This window comes from Charadrius vociferus, unplaced genomic scaffold (genome assembly GCF_000708025.1).
Source record: "Charadrius vociferus isolate BGI_N301 unplaced genomic scaffold, ASM70802v2 scaffold202, whole genome shotgun sequence".
Taxonomy (NCBI): domain Eukaryota; kingdom Metazoa; phylum Chordata; class Aves; order Charadriiformes; family Charadriidae; genus Charadrius; species Charadrius vociferus.
The window spans coordinates 995878-1012621 of record NW_009647242.1 but is presented as its reverse complement, the minus strand read 5'-3'; positions in this window follow the sequence as shown (position 1 = coordinate 1012621).

The window sequence follows — 16744 nt, the reverse complement described above, 5'->3', positions numbered from 1 at the left end:
TGAAGTCTAAACAAATATTTCACGTTGCTTTGCTAAACGTCATGAAAAGGCACAGGTTTCTTCTCCATAGCAGGTAATCCAAACGGATCAGGACAATAGCATGAAGGTACTTTGTACCTACTTTAACAAGACCAGTTACCTTCCACTGACTTTTTGATGAATATTGTCAAACCAGTGGAGAGGCACTGATTTTAGAGTTAGCACAAGCTAGAATACCGTGCAGTCCTTCAGGAGGCAGTCCTGAAGGGCAAAAGAGTCCAGGAAGGCTGGACATTCTTCAAGAAGGAAATCCTAAAGGTGCAGGAGCAGGCCGTCCCCGTGTGCTGAAAGACAAGCTGGAAGGGAGGAAGACCGGCCTGGCTGAACAGAGAGCTTTGGCTGGAACTCAGGGAAAAAAAGGAGAGTTTATGACCTTTGGAAGAAAGGGCAGGCAACTTAGGAGGACTAGAAGAATGTCATGAGGTTATGCAGGGAGAAAATTAGAAGGGCCAAAGCCCAACAAGAACTTAATCTGGTTACTGCCGTAAAAGACAATAAAAAATATTTCTCTACATACATTACTTAAAAACAAAAGGAGGGCTAAGGAGAATCTCCATTCTTTACTGGATGTGGGGGGAAACGTAGTGACAAAGGATGAGGAAAAGCCTGGGGTACTTAATGACTTCTTTGCCTCAATCTTTAATAGTAAGACCAGTTCCTGAGCTGGAAGACAGGGATGGGGAGCAGGATGAAGCCTCCATAATCCGAGGGGTAATGGTGAGTGACCTGCTACAGCACTTAGACACACACAAGTCTATGGGGCTGGATGGAATCCACCCGAGGGTACTGAGGGAGCTGGCGGAAGGGCTCACCAAGCCACTTTCTATCATTTATCAGCAGTCCTGACTCATTGGGGAGGTCCCAGTTGACTGGAGGTTAGCAAATGTAATGTCCATCCACAAAATGGACCAGAAAGAGGATCTGGGGAACTACACGTCTATCAGTCTGACCTCGGTGCTGGGGAAGGTTATAGAAGAGATCATCTTGAGTGCCATCACATGGCACATACAGGACAATCAGGTGATCAGGCTCAGTCAGCATGGGTTTATGAAAGGCAGGTCCTGCTTGACAAACCTGATCTCCTTCTATGAAAAGGTGACCCGCTTAGTGAACAAGGAAAAGGCTGTGGATGTTGTTTACCTGGACTTTACTGCACCCAGGACTCAATGCAGAAGTTCCTGAAGGAGACTACTAAAGCTGCACTTGCAAGGCCTGTGCCACTGCCAAAACATCACCTTCTGAAATTTTGTCTGCCCCTTGCAGCATCATCCAAGCCTTAGTGTTTACAAGATCATAGAAGCTTTTAACTAATACAAATTTACCTGTTCAGTTTCTGCCATAAGAAAACTCCAATAAAGTCTGTACTACCCCTGGCTGGCATGATCCCAATGGTGAATTTGTCCCAGTCTCCTTAAGATTGCATTACCTCCATTTTAATTTCACTTGCACTCAGGTATCTGTAGAAATTATTTCATCAATCCACTTTTATCTCTCATGCAATTTAAGAAAATAAAGTAGGTCAACGGTCAGATAAATTTGAGCAAAAAATGAGAAATATGATCTTTTTCTCCCCGCTTTCCTTTTCAGTCTCATTTTGGAACTGAATGTTACCAATCCTTGGAAGGATGCCAAAATTCAATATTGTGCTGATGGGAACATGAATAATGTATAAAGAGACACTTCAAACAGTGTATAAAATCTGAGGCACAAAATGTCTAACAAGGCTAAACCAAAGGCTTTGTAAAAGCTACAGCAGAACCAATTGGGCAAGTCCTCTTAAGGCTGTCCCATCCCATTCAACTATAGATGTCAGTAACTCACAAGTCAAGATCTCTTTACTAGAAAATTGGCATGACCCCAGTAAATCAGAGGATGACATTAAAGACTGTGAATTTAGACACACAAAAGAAGCATCCATTAATAAAGATCATACATTCAAAGATATTCCAAAGTTTTTGTTATGGTTTGAGAGACCCATAACAATATGTTGTCATTTAGACAATCATTCTATCACCCAATGACCCCTTCCCACCCGGGAAAGGGAATCGGGAAAAACAAGGAAACCCGTGAGCTGAAGTATAAACAGATTTAATAGAATAAGATTAGATAATTAACATTAACAGCACTAAAGAACCAATATTGACCCCAATACTAGTACAGAATATGCAAAGATTATACTCAGCCAATTCTATCAGTAGGAAGCTGTGCACTCCCAGCAGGGGACAGCAAATGTGGGACACTGCCAGCGCTACGGCTTCGGGAGGAAGGGAAGGGCTCAGGGGTCCGGCACCAGGGTACGAAGTTCTCAGGATGGCAGCCACCGAGGGAGAGAGAGAACTTCACAGCAAACTTTCTAATTTATAGTGAATGTGACGTTGATGGTATGAAATAATCCTGTTGGCCAGCTTGGGTCAAGTGCCCAGGTCTCGCTCCTCCTCGTCCCCGCACCTGGCAAGCTCAAAAACACTGAGACCTTGAAACCCACACAGCATAGCTGGCTGTAAAGTAAATATTTTCACAAATTCAGACACTGGAGTCTTCTAAAAATGCAGTTTTCCCAAGTATTAGAAAAGAAATTAGTCCTGTGTCACTCGAACCAGGACAGTTATATATATATTTTTGAGGAAAAAAGTCTATATACATATTCACTTTTTTCCTCAAAAATAAACCTGTGTTGTGTTGTGAGTCCCAAAACTAAGGGGACATAAAATGATGGGTAAAACTCCTGGGTAAAGCTAGTTACTTTTTTTCAAAGCTTTTTTTTTTTTTAATGTTGGGTACCAGATCTATACTCAACAGTGTAGACAGAACAGAGGCCCTTCCTTCTCTTTAGCTCCTTACTCCCTTCCGCAGACAAACATGAATAAATGCTACAAACCCAGAGCTATGGATGAATGGATGTATATTTTATGTAAAGTCTTTCAATATTCTATGTTTTAAATCTGCTCAGCCATGCACATATGAATGGGTAAGTAAGTATCTAGGTTTAAAATTCAGGATCCAGTTTAGAGAAATAAAAAAGATAACCCCAAAAATAATTCTTTCTTTTAAAGTAGAGGGTGGAAATTCTCCAAATAGAAAAAAATATCTTATTTATGGGCTTCAGGAAAAGTTATAGACTATGTAGTTCATGAAACACATTGGTGACATTCACACTTTGTCCTTTGGACTAAATATGCCAGGATTAGAGCTCTTCATCAGACTTCCTGAGACAAAATTGTGCATTGCTGCCTGTAAATTAAAGTCCTGGTGTGAGACAAAAACTCGGAGAGGGACACGAATACTGTGAACGTGAACTTGAGACTGCCTTTTTCAGAGCTCAGACTCACTTCAACACGAGTGAATGAGAACATGTAGAACAGGAGAGAGACTGAGAAATGGGAAAAAAAAAAAAAGGAGGGAGGGGCAACACTCTGAAATTCCAATAACGCACCCATTGTAAAGCACTGATGCTTGTCCCACACACTCACTATGTATATACATACACACATACATTCACTCACCAGCACAGGTGAGTTGATTTAAGGACTAGCCAAACTCATTGCTACATAGGCTAATAGCAACTTACTAGCCAGCTACAGGGAAAAACAAGGAAAAAAGTGCTTCATTGGAATGTCTGAAGCACATGATTTCCTGGGGCTATCCTTGCTATGGCACAACATATTGCAGCATCTCTGTCTGAAGACTATGCCCAAAGGCAGAGCGTAGCCCCATGAAAATAAATGCAAGTGACATTATAAATATTGTGGCCCTTCACAAGATATCACTCGGAGGAAATGGAAGTAAAATTCAGCAAAGTAAAAATGTGAGTTGCAGAACATGTTCTGATGATGGTGGAAGGCAACAAATTAGGAACTTACGTAGTAATAACTGTGAGCAAGATTGAACATCCTCAAATGATTGTATCATCATATTCACAGAGCTGTCATCGAGGGTCAGGAGCTGTTTCCTTTATAAACAGTGTCACTCACTATTTCACTATTCAGCTGTTTTCAGTCATTGTAGGCTGAAGCTTGGCATTCACATAATCAGCTCAAATGCAAATCTGTCTCCAAAAATGACTTAAATGGGTTAGGCCAAATTTAGTACTGAAGCAGTAAAAATAATAATTGAGGTATGGTTACATATTGGCTGACAAACGTAATATCACTGCTAACCAAGTGAAAATTCAAAAGTTTTAAAATACAGCAGCCAAAAAGTGCAAAAGACACACAAAACCTTCCACATCCCAATGCATATTAATCTTGATAAAGGAAAAGAAGCACAAGTTTGTTCCTTCCCCCATGTAGTAAAAATAATTCTACCGATTCCATCAGAATTGACATCAAACTCTGCCATCTTCCTCATGTAAAGTAGTGGCCAAAACCCACAGGATTATGGTATAACTGAAGCATTAAGGGACCTCTGGAGGACACCTGGTCCAGCCTCACTCGAAGCAGGGCCCGCGTTAAGTGGAAGCAAGCAGCTCTGCTCGAGAGATGGTATTACTTATAAATTCCGGTATTATTCAATGTGACAAAACTGACCCTAAAGCAAGAGAACAACTGAAGAACAGCCTTCAAGGATTCTTGCTTTTGGCAATGAAGAGGTCCATTCAAACAAGATAGGCTTTAAGCTCCCAGTGTTTCAGCATCTGGGGTTTACAGCAACTTAGTCTGCTGCTGGTTTCCAAAACATCCAAGCTTTGGGTCTAAGCCTTCCCTCATTTACACCAAGGTAAATTTATATTTGATACAGTGCAACCATGAGTGCAACTAAAGTAAGTGAGTGCAGAATTAAATGCAGTTGTTTCCTTTTCTTTTCAGCTGAATCCCAGTTAAGTCCTTATTCTCTAAGCTGCAGCTTTCCCCTATGTGCTTTTGAAAAGCATTTGTGCAGGATGACAAAAGGAAGTTATTGTCAAGATTTCTTGTATGATTCCCACCTCTTTTCCCCTTATGTTTTCAGTTCCTTGCTGGGTGAAAATAACGAGCTCCTGAGAATATTATCCAAATCGGGAATAGCATTCAATTCAGATCTTCAAAGAGAGCCTAATGTTGGAACAATTATTTATAGTAAATCAAACTTTTTGTGCTTAAAGAACTGTTCTTTTAACTGCCAGTGCCCACTTCCATGGATCTTTCTCACCACATTTTCAAGCACTTTGTAACACCAGGCAGAGAAAAAATAGAAGGGGTGGGGGGGTGTCATTATTACAGTAAGTACTGAAAACACAGAGTTCATGACTCACCTCACCCCACAGCCACTGGTTTCCCAGTGCTTTTTACTGTATGAAAGAAAAGAAAAAGAAAAAAAGAATGGCAGCATTGTCAAAAAATATAAGTGGAAACAGCTAACATGTATGAGCAGACTCCATGCATGTTTGAATATGGAGATTTGTTTCTCCAGAGTTACAGAGGCTGTGACAAATGACCACCATGATTAATTGTTAATTTTCAGCCAAGCACAAAATTTGAGTCATAATTTGTTATAAAGGAATAGTCACATAGAATACTTATTCAACCACTAAAAGAAAACGTTTGTCATCACTCAAGACAACAGCCAAACAGAATAATGTAAATAGATTGAAAGGCAAATAGATTTTCAGACTGGCATATTGTCCTTTTACCAGTATGCCCCGCATATATCAACTGGTGTCATATCTGATATGTTGATAACAGGGTTGTTGTTGCCCACATTTTAATAGTTTCCACAAGTAAGATTCTGTCTTATTAAAATACCTGTGTCAATAACAGTTATTAGGATTTAAAAAGTCTTGCCTTGGGAGTTAACCTTGTATTCAAGCTCTGACCTTGAATATTGTCATGCATTGTTTTTCAGAAACAATGATATTTAGCTCTGTTGCAGGCTACCTAATTTTGATTCACCTATCCTTTTAAAATGGGTGCAGCAAATGTTTGCAATAACACAATGTATTAATTTTTCTGTTGTGTTTAGAGTGTGCCTATTCAAGCAAATAGCCACAGCAAGGCAAAAGTTGGAAGGATAATTTCAGAGCTGGGGCAGTAATTACCTTCCAGTCACCTTCTGAAGATGAATGAGTTTTGCACAGTTCTGTTGATACAAACAAACCACAGAAAATATATAAGGTAAATATCTAGCTCCTAATTTTAGATAGTCCAAATTCAATAACAAAATCTCACATTATTACAGCATCTTCAGGAGGGTACTACCTTTGCTTAAAAGCTCTATATCATTTCTTAGGTTTTTCTTTTCTCATAACGAAAAGTACCCCGTTTGAATAAGCAAACAGACACTTCTCTGACCCCAAGCTATTATACTGGAAATCCTGAAACAGATATTTGAAAGAAGGAAACAAGCAATTTGGCCTTATTTCCAGACCATTTTCCAGCTGCCATTAATCCTAAGGCTTTGCTGTAGGCTTGCGTTCATCTCAGGGTCACATTCTTAATGTTTATTCAGACTGTGTCCCTTGGCTTTGGTTGTTCATTTTCTCCTCTATAGCACCTTCTACTCCTCCTACTTGTCCCATACAAACAAATATGCATAAAAACACTGAAAAATACACAGAAAAATCCCCTTGATTTAAATGGTTATGGGTGCTGATGTTTAAGTTGTAGGCTGCAAACAACTGGTTTGGTTAATAGATTCAAAAGAAGTTTGACTCTTTCTTATGTTTAAAAACAATGTAGGGAGCAGCTACATTTTCTTCAATGGAGGCTATCTATACTGGTAAGTGCTTCACGGAACAAAATATGCTTTAAAAATAAGTGAGCATTTGCCAATGGCAGCTTTAGCAGCTTTTCAAACTGATCACAGAATTCACAGAATTCACAGAATTCACTTTAGTACACTTTTAAATCTCAGTCTTTCTCTTTGTCTGATGGTAGCCTAATGGGTCTGTCCAGCAGTTTGTAAACCCATGCTTTAAGGAAGCACTGGGGGTTGGACAAGATGATCTTAAAAGGCCCCTTCCAAACCAAACCATTCAATGGTTCTATGAAGCCAAACTATATAATGACAAAATGTACACTGGTATTGTATCTTGATTAAGCACTTCGAGAAAATTATTGGGAAAATTATGGATATGATCTTTGTTTTTCAGGACCATGTTTTAAGAACGCATTTTGATACTTTTCATGAAAGATTAAACAAAATTTTCCCTTACCTCTAGTTTTCCCTAGTTGGTTTACAAGACAAATCCCAGCTATGCCTTACAAAGTGTTGTAGAACAACTTTACAGCAGCTTTCTCTGGGCTTTGTATCTCTGTTTATTGTTTTTTCTATTCCATGTGGTTGAGAAATTGCTGCAAATTAGGTTGCAAGCCCAACCAGGTTTCTGCTTTATGTCTGCAGTTCTTTTCATGTCAAATACATATGAAGTGTTGGACATTTGTCTCCGAGTGGGAGCTAACAGCAACAACTCTAGACAAGTGTGAGAGTGGAATTAGAAATTGTCAGTTCCATGATATTGTCATTATATCTCTATATGAAATTCTTCATGGCTGATGCTCTGAAATGAGTGGATAGGCTGTGGATGAACAGGCTAGAAATTGGTCGCTTGTCATGTCACAAACCGTCTGCAACTTCACTGACAACACTTCAACAGAGCAGCGCTGCCCATGTTAACATGAACTTTACCTCCACACTACAGTGGCAGAAGGTTTAGGATCACTGTAGCATAGCAGGACCATGCGATACTGTGGGTCTTATAACAGCATGGATTGCCCTGGGCTTTCTGCAGATGGATGTGGCTTGCCAGTGTCAAGGAGCAGAAAGGCTTTACACAATTCACAGGGTTGGTTAGATGGGAGCCACAAGTTTCAGCTGGAGCTTCTAGAAATTTGGTCTTAAAGTTTCTACTCTGTTGGGTGACTATAGCCCACAGAGAGGTTCATTTCATCTATTATTCATTAATATAGCAATAGTCCACTTAGAATAACCCCCGTTCATTTTGTTTCGTATTTAAATTTCATTCATCCCAGGCGTGAGTTTAGAGTGGCATGTAGATTGACATACAACATTTTAAGCTGCCCTCTAGGTAAAATAAATTACAAAAGCAGGTGTTACAAGGAGTAAAACTAATAACATACAGATTTTGAGATTCACTTGTCTGAAACACAAAGGCCACCTTCTGTTACATCAATTTCATCATTCACTGAGACCAGTATTACTGAAGATTTACACAGGTCTGACTAGGAACAAAATCCATTCCCTGACCTTTGACATCAATTAGTAAAAAGTTGATAGAAGAAATTTCTTATCTATTCCAGTGGTTCCCCGATCACCTTTCTGTAAATGCCAAGCATTCCATTTATCTTATCACTAACTATAAAATATCTGCACAAAACTCTGGAGGATAGAAATCCATCACAGAATCTTGTCACCACAAAGTTTAATACTCTCTGATGTTTTTTCCTTACTCAGATAATATTTTTGCATCCCTTTTGTCTCAAAGAACACAGAGGAGAAACTTTTCCCTTTACTCCTACTGATAAAGAACGCAAATCAGTTTAATTTGCTTGCAACATAGCTACGTTTAATGAGCTAGTATATTACCATTTCCAGAATCCATAGGTAAAACCTATCCAAATCAGCCTTGCTCCATTTTTCTACGTTTCAATCAAATGGGGACTCCATCTAGTCTTCCGATTAGAGTATCAGTCCCTTCCACGACCCTTCAGTTTCCTCAGGCAATTCCTCTGAACCTTTGCCTTAGTCACTCACAGGCTTGTGTGCGAGACAGGGTAAGTCTGGGTCCTGATCATCTGCATAAGGATTTTGAGGATGGGTGGCATACAGTTATTCAGTGAAAGCAAGAAGTTCTCCAAAATCAAAATTATTAGGCAATAATTGGTTCAAAAAACATTTTTTATTGAACAAGTTTATGCAAGCATGTCCTTTTGACATTTCAATATGGTCTTTTATTGCAAAATTGAAGCAAATATTAGTACTCTAACAAAAAAGTAATTCACCTTGTTTGAGACATTTGTTAGTTCACTTGTTTTCAGATTGTTGATTTTTTACCTTTTTAATATTTGGAGGAGAAAGGAAAACCAGATAGCACAGTTTTACGCTGAGGTTTCTTCAGGCTGTTATGAGAGAAACAATACTGAATTCAGTGGATCGGTTTTCTACCTGATCCCATATGGTATGTCTGATATTCTTAGTAAGACTTTTCCCACTATTAGTACTGAGAAACTCTTTAAAAACTGAAAATGGAAGAAAAGCAGCCTCTCCACTGTGTTACATTTGAGACAGAGAAGCATCAACCACAGAGGGACCAGAAAGGATTTTATCTCTATATCCAGAATGAGGAAGAGACTGTTTTCTTGATATACAGAGACAAAATCCTTGTACTTGCTACAACCCAGCAGGGTCCTCTGTGCTATTGGGTACCTACCTCTAGGGAAGGTGTTGTCCCAAATCTGGGTTCTTTACCCTGTGTGCAAGCCAATAACACACAGAGCAGAGATATTTCTATGTTTATTCCATTAATGTGCAGAAATGGAGTGCTTGTCCCAAAACAGGAGCACACCTTAGTTCCAAAAATCTCTACTTTTATACATTGATTATTACCTATTCAAACAATTAATACATGCACATTGTTATTCTCTTTAATGATTGGTCAAGATTTCTTTGCTTCCCATATACATTAGTGCGCAGACTCTGTTGTCTTCTTCCATTGCTCTCTTTTGAGTAGGTGGTATCATTTGGGTAGGTGGTCAATGAGTCCGTAGTCATGATCTCCCTCTGCCGGAATTACCTTTTACCTACTCCTCTCATCTTGGCAGTTCCAAGTGGTTTTCCTGGTTTGCTGACCAGGCCTAGAGTTCATCACCCTCTTGACAGGAATATCCTGCTTATCAACATTGCTACATGGTCTGGTGGTTAGTTCCTTAATTGAATCATAGATAAATCACATCTAGTTACTATTTTAACATTAGGTAAATAATGACATTTAACATTAGGCAGTATAGAGGACTTGAGCAGCAGCAGGTTTCCTTGGTTGTTTCAATTACATTTTACATTTCATTTTCCTAGTTTATGTCAATTTTACTACAACAAAGGTTCAGTCATGGGAGCCTCAGGAACCAGCCTGACTTTGGGAGACAGTGCTCAGGTGGAGACCCTGTCACCATGAAGTCCCAAGTAATAAGTTCTCCTTTAAGCAAAGTAACAGATTCTTTCTCTTTCAAGGTGCAGTTAAATAAAGCTGATGATGTCTGCCTTCATGCTGAGAAATGCCATACATAGAGTCATGCAAACACCAAAACCTAAAGGTAAGACAGTTAAGATATAAGCTCACATTCAGCAGTCTTTGGGCTTAGATCCATTACATTAAGGTTAGTCACCCAGAGTTCACGGCCAGCGTGTTAATGCGGCCTTTCAGATGAGAGGAGCATGGCTTGTCTCCTCCTTGATAAATCCAATAATATTCTCTTCAGCTGGTCACACCTGGTTTTTCAGGATATTTTTTCCCCCTTTTTACCTCATCAGTTAGCCAGAATACTATAAACATTTCAGAATCTCTGTAGGCATTTGAGTCCCCATTATGTTGATTATGTCAAACACTGCCTGCACCTTTATTCTAAAATGGACCTTATGCACCTTCTTTTTGCAGTCTTACAGTTAGCAAGCTAAGTCTGGTGACTCAGCAGCATGTGCCTAATGATGGAATGAGGACTCTGGGGGGATGAATAAATGGGATAAGGTGAGAAATACCAGAACTGGAGTAGGTGCCCATAGGTAACACCTAACATTTGGTATTGCCCCTACCTCAGTTCAGAATAATCACTGCTTCAAATTCCTCTATGAAAGACTCCCAGGATCACAGCCTTCTGAATAAGGATATGCTCAGTTGTCTTACACAAATAAGTATCTATGACCTCCTCCATGGCTTTCCCAACCTCAGGCATACTGCCTACTGAGCAACAGCAGATTAGGGCAGCAGGCTTTCAGAGTGCAGCCAAAGCACTTTTCCTTATTACCAAAGCACCTCTCATTCAGGTATCTCTGCTGAAGAGATGGAGCAAGCTTATCATACAACTTCAGAAACATGTCTTTCCACACCTAAATGTTTTGCAATAGCTTCTTGTTATTTAAGTCATCACTACAATGTGATCCTGCCACTCTGGAGTTATTTGCTGTTCTCAAAAATGCTGCTCAGTGAAATGCAACAACCTGCCATTCTTCTGAAATGTTTGTCCTATCCATTCATCTCCCTCAAAAAAATTTGTCTACACTTCAGCACACTCATCAGTCAAATTTCTAATCAGGAATAATTTAAATTTCTGAATACAGAGGGAAAAGACAGCCACCTACAAGACAGATGCAGAATTCCCTCAAGGATCCATAAGTAAAAAGAAACACTTGAAGACACTGAAGTGTGTATATAGCTAGATATTGTGATGTAGAAAGCATGAGATGCAGAATAGAAATCTGGAGAACCGGACCCTGATATCCAATACTTTGCTGAACTCTCATGATGCTATGTCAAAATGCTCCAGAGGCAGTTATGTAAACAGTACAGGTAAGTAGAAGGGGAAGTTTGCAATGTGAAAATCTGTAGCATCGCAATCTAGAGTTCAGAGTTCTGCTATAATCAATAGGAGGAAACAGGTAATTGCAGAAAACCACTCCTCTCAAACTGCCTCTCCTACAGAAGACCAGATCTGTCACAATCTAGAAATGATGTAGGCATGTTATAGCCTTCCAAAGTTAGGTGAGATAAATTCCACCCACTTGTGATGCAATATGTTATATTTGAGACAGGAATTGTCACAGCCTTTTGTGGTAAGGACACCTAGGAACAGCAGAAGTAACCAAGAGTGTAAGTGCTCTGACTGTGGTTGAGTCCTCATCAGAAGCTGTGAGAGAGACAGCTACTTGTTTAGCCATGGCCTGCTTTATACCTGCAGGTATTACTTGTAAATATCTGTTTTATATTTTCTTAAGCTCTGACTGGTTATTTTAAAGTTAAATAAACAGTTCTTAATGCATCTGTGATCCTCATACTCCTGGCTATGCATGAGTAATAAGCATTCACAGAAAAAAGAATGCATAATAAATGGAGTTGAGGCTTTTTAACTAGTGTACATGACAAGCTTCATTTCACACCCGAAATATTCAAACAAGCAAAGAGAAAAAAAAGAGCTTGAAAAGGCCCTTCCCATCCTTCTGTTCAATAGCCCAATCTACTCACAATTAAATTTCAGGAAAACCAAAAATTATTCCAAGTTCTGCCTTTTTTTGTGTGCTTTAGGGCACAATTACCTTCTCTGCATCATTAATATCTATAAACAAAACTCAGCAAAATACCTCTCTAAAAATAACTGAAGATATAAACACAGACTGAAAATCAGCTATGTTCTGCATCACAAGATAAAGCATGCATTTTCCTCCTGCCTGGAATATCTGTGTTTTTCAGGAACACAGTTTTTTCCCAAAGCTCTTGCTACGTGAACAGTAGAGTTAGTGTTTGACATTCGGAGAAAACCTTGGTTGCTTTACTCACATACATAATCCCAAAGCACTTGCAGGCCAAATTTTCCTTTCGGTGTCTCTGGTGAAACTATATAGCAGGTTAATTGACTTTTGTTCAGATATATAGATTAACTAGGACATAACCTACCCTAGTGGGAGTGTTGAAAAGATCAGAGCAAGCACCATCCTTATAGCCTGCACAATGAAAAGGCTCCTTTATTTTTTCTCTTTAAATTTAAGGAAAGAGAGTTATTTGGTAATGAAAGCAAAAGGAACAGCAAGCACACGTGATATTGCTAATTCTTTTTCATTTATTCTGTTTCACTCTTTCATGGTAATGTTTCCTACAGTAAAGAAAAGAATATCCCTATTGGCTTTCCGCTGTGAATATTCCCTGGCTTTGGCAAAACCAGGATCTTTCCTGTAGATCTACTTCATTCTATAAATTCAGCTCATTTGTATCAATGCAGAAAAACAATTTAGCAAGTTGTGCTTTATTTGAATTATATAATTTGATACCTTTAAATTACAACACTGATTGAGAACGATTAGTCTAATACCAGGCATTTGACCAACATAAATGAATGTTGCAATGGTAACATTCAAAATCAAAGCAGAGGTTCAATATGTGTCATGAATATCAAAAGAATTATGATCCAGTCCTCCATGCAAAGTGTTATGAATTATATTTAATAAACAATGGCCCATGATCTGAGCCCCTAAGTGTCATTTAACTACAGAGTTAAAGTTCTAGTTCTGAATAGGAATTTTTTTTCTGTCTCCTTTTAGGACTTAGCACCTACTGATCACTGTTAAATCACCCTTCTACAATTTCAGGGCAAAGTTCACTGTTTTAACATTCAGTTATGAAAATATCCTTTGCTACCTTTGTCAATTAGAATAATTTAAAACACAACTTAAGTGCGACTGATGAGAAAATACATCAGCATACTGACCCTGGCACTTGGGTCCGGAGCATGGCAGAGCTCAAAGAACTCTACAATTCACTTTTGTGCTACCCTAAGCCTGGGAAGGGTTTAGCTCCTATCACTGGCAAGAAATCCACAGGCTATTCACACCTATGCTGGTTAGTAACACTAACTAGCACATTTAAGAGGTGCTCTTGACTTTTCCCTCTCTACAAAGAAGCTGTGGAAGAGCTGGCAGAAACAAGATGAAACTCTTCTTCTGGCAACCCAAAGGGTTTCTCCATCAGAGTCTTAATAGGTTTTCTGGGTTACTTTATGTTCCCGAGATGTACCATTAAATCTTGGGTAAATTTGACCTTCAATTTTGAGCAGATCTTGTATCACTCTGAAAGTGATGGCAACGAAGCATGGAGCTTTAAGGACCTTCAGAATTCATCAGGGTTGTGCCAAGTTGTGTTAATAGTCCGTAAAAACTATTTCTCTTGGATGAGTACTCTACTTTAGCTTGCTTTCTTTCCACAGTGATGATCAGATGTCCGGTGTAGAGTAAAAAACTGTGATTGCAGGTCATGGGGGGAGGGAAATGACAAAAAAAAAAAAAAAACAACAAAAAAAAAAACAGGTCAAAAATTTGGGTTAATCTCTCTTGACAGCATATAAAAAAGATACTGTAATAGTTTCCATTTATTAAATGCTAAGTTAATCCTTTAATAATGTAGGGCAAAGACACCTATCAAACTGCACAAATATGTAAGTATGCAGTGAGTGCTGGTCTGAGAAAACCCTTCTCTTCAAAAGGAAGGATGCAATCATTGTTTTATTCTCCTGACTGATAGACTGTGCTTTCATGCAGACTGCTGCAAATCATCTTATTATTAATTCTAAGTGTGATTATGCTTGATTGCATTGTTCCAGTGTCTCACCAGACCAGTCAGGAATTTCCCAAACTAACGCAGGCATTGTGTATTTTATATAATGAAAAGACAGTCCTGCTCCTCAGCAGCCTCAGAGTATGCTGGGAAGCAGCAGGTCCATCCCCATGAAACTGGGGGGGGAAACACCGATATCGTTAAAACTGTAGAATACCTGCTAACTAGTCAGGCTGTGCGTGATGTTTGCTCTCTGTGGTTGACTTAACACAGCTCAGGGACTGGGTGGACTAACTCCACTTCAGGGATGTCCTGTCCCCACGCGGAGGAGGCAAACTGCCCACCATTCCTCCCCGCGCACCTCACGATTGAGCTGTTTTCATATCACCAGAACTCTCTGATGTCAGAACTTGCAATGAGCAATGCAGATAAAGGCATGAGCGTCTCTCTCCTTGTTGCAAAACCCTTGCACCGAGTTGCAAAAATGCTGGTATCAAGCTTATTTTTGAACATCTACAATTTTAAATTACCAAGGCTAAAAATCTCTTTCGCACCTACTGCCCTAGAAGAAAAAAAAAGACAGCGGGAGCCATATGTTATTGGTGCATTCCAATGTTCCCCTCCTACAACAAGTGCTTTGGCATGCAAGTAATATACTTTTAATATCACTTACAATAAAAACATTTTCCAACCCTCTGTCCAATATACTTTATCATTATTTCTCAGACAAGTGTTGTCCCACTGACTCAAAATACTATTTCTAAGGCTTGAAGACAAAATAAGCTATTTTATGAACTTGTCTCATAAAATACACATCCATGTCATTTGCTGTGAACCTTCAAATAGACAACAAAAATCTTTAAACAATAAGAAGATGCTAATCATTAAACAGTTGTACACAATTATCTCATTGCAACTGGGGCAGTCTCCATCTCAAAAAGCTTACATTGTAGAGCAACAAGGTAAATGGAAGGGGAACAACATTAAAAAAAAAAATAAATTCATTGCAATGATTTGGGGGAAATGCTACACCAGTGTTACCTTCCAGGGAAATAGTTTGGGAAGTGTTCCTGATTAGCCTTTATGTGGTTCTGTGTTCACAAACAACAGACAGAGTTTTTTGCAATTATTTGCAGTCATCTTGTATCAACAAATTGAAAGTGAAGGCAAATAACATGGCTGAACGGTTCCTACTTCTTTTTAAGCCAGCTGAGAAGTCATGCACAGAACATTTAAAAGGAACTGAGTGACATCTGCCCCTGAGCACGGTTTGTAACCCGAGGGTGCCACCATCACAGACTTCCTGCAATATGTCACAACTGACCCAGGAGCATTTCACATTCAGTCTCCTCTAGTTTCAAGCCCTTTGCAAGACGCCAATTAAAAATACATACATTTATAAAGTGGTTAGTGTCATTAATGCCTCAAAAATAAAAATCTGTTCACAGAGCATGTCAATAAGAGCTGAAGTAAGATAAACTAGTAGTTCCTTCTTTTTTGTGTGTGAAAAAGCTTGTTCATCTTAAAGTATGAATTCCCTTTAGCTTTCAGTCACCTGTTTTCATGGCTGTGTATTTCCTTCACCCTGGCAAATGTTCCCAGCAATGTGTAGCTCTGCTAGAACTAATTTTGAAAGAAAAGCAGACATGCAAATTGCCGTTCTCTCTCAGTGGACTATCTAGACTCAGGCTTGCTATGCAATGAAAAGAAAAGTTGCCTCTGATTCCACCACATATCAAACAAGCCAGACGAATCTAATACACAATGTGGATTCCCTGTGTTTGATGTAGGCCTGTAAGGATTTCAAACATATTATTTTCTCAGTGAGGATGATTTCTCACAGTTCATTCACAGTGCTGCTCTTTTCCTCTGCGTCGGTTATCAAATCAGCATTAATCATACCAGAGACTTCACCATTAATCATATCAGAATCTCCACTGCCATGGGAAACAAACAAACAAACAAACAAACAAAGTATGTGGGGCTAAGATAAGAAAAACCAAACACTTACTCTGAGGCCAGTGGTCAGACTGGGAGTGATGCTTTCACAACTTTCCCGGCTACTGAATAAGATGAGGCTACGACTTCCAGCAATAGGCTCAGGAAACCCTGGCATGTAACACAATCTACTGTGAAGCATATGTACAAAATGTACCTCAGCTTTTATTCTTATTAATGTCATAAATTAGCTAATTAAAATTAGCTAAATAAGCTACAATTAAATGGGCTTTCAGGCTAGACCCACTGTTACGACTGGAAACCATTTTGCCAGCAGGATATTGGTTGAGATGGCAAAGAGCCTTCCACGCTTCTGTTATTCCATGTCTGAGAAATTGTAAAGATAAAGCCTGGGCAAAATGTCCCTCTTATGCTTTTAATACTACTCCTTTAACAATCCTTTTCATATTTATCCTTTTAATTTTGTGCTAAGTCTGCAAGCATATCAAGTAAGGAAGGGCC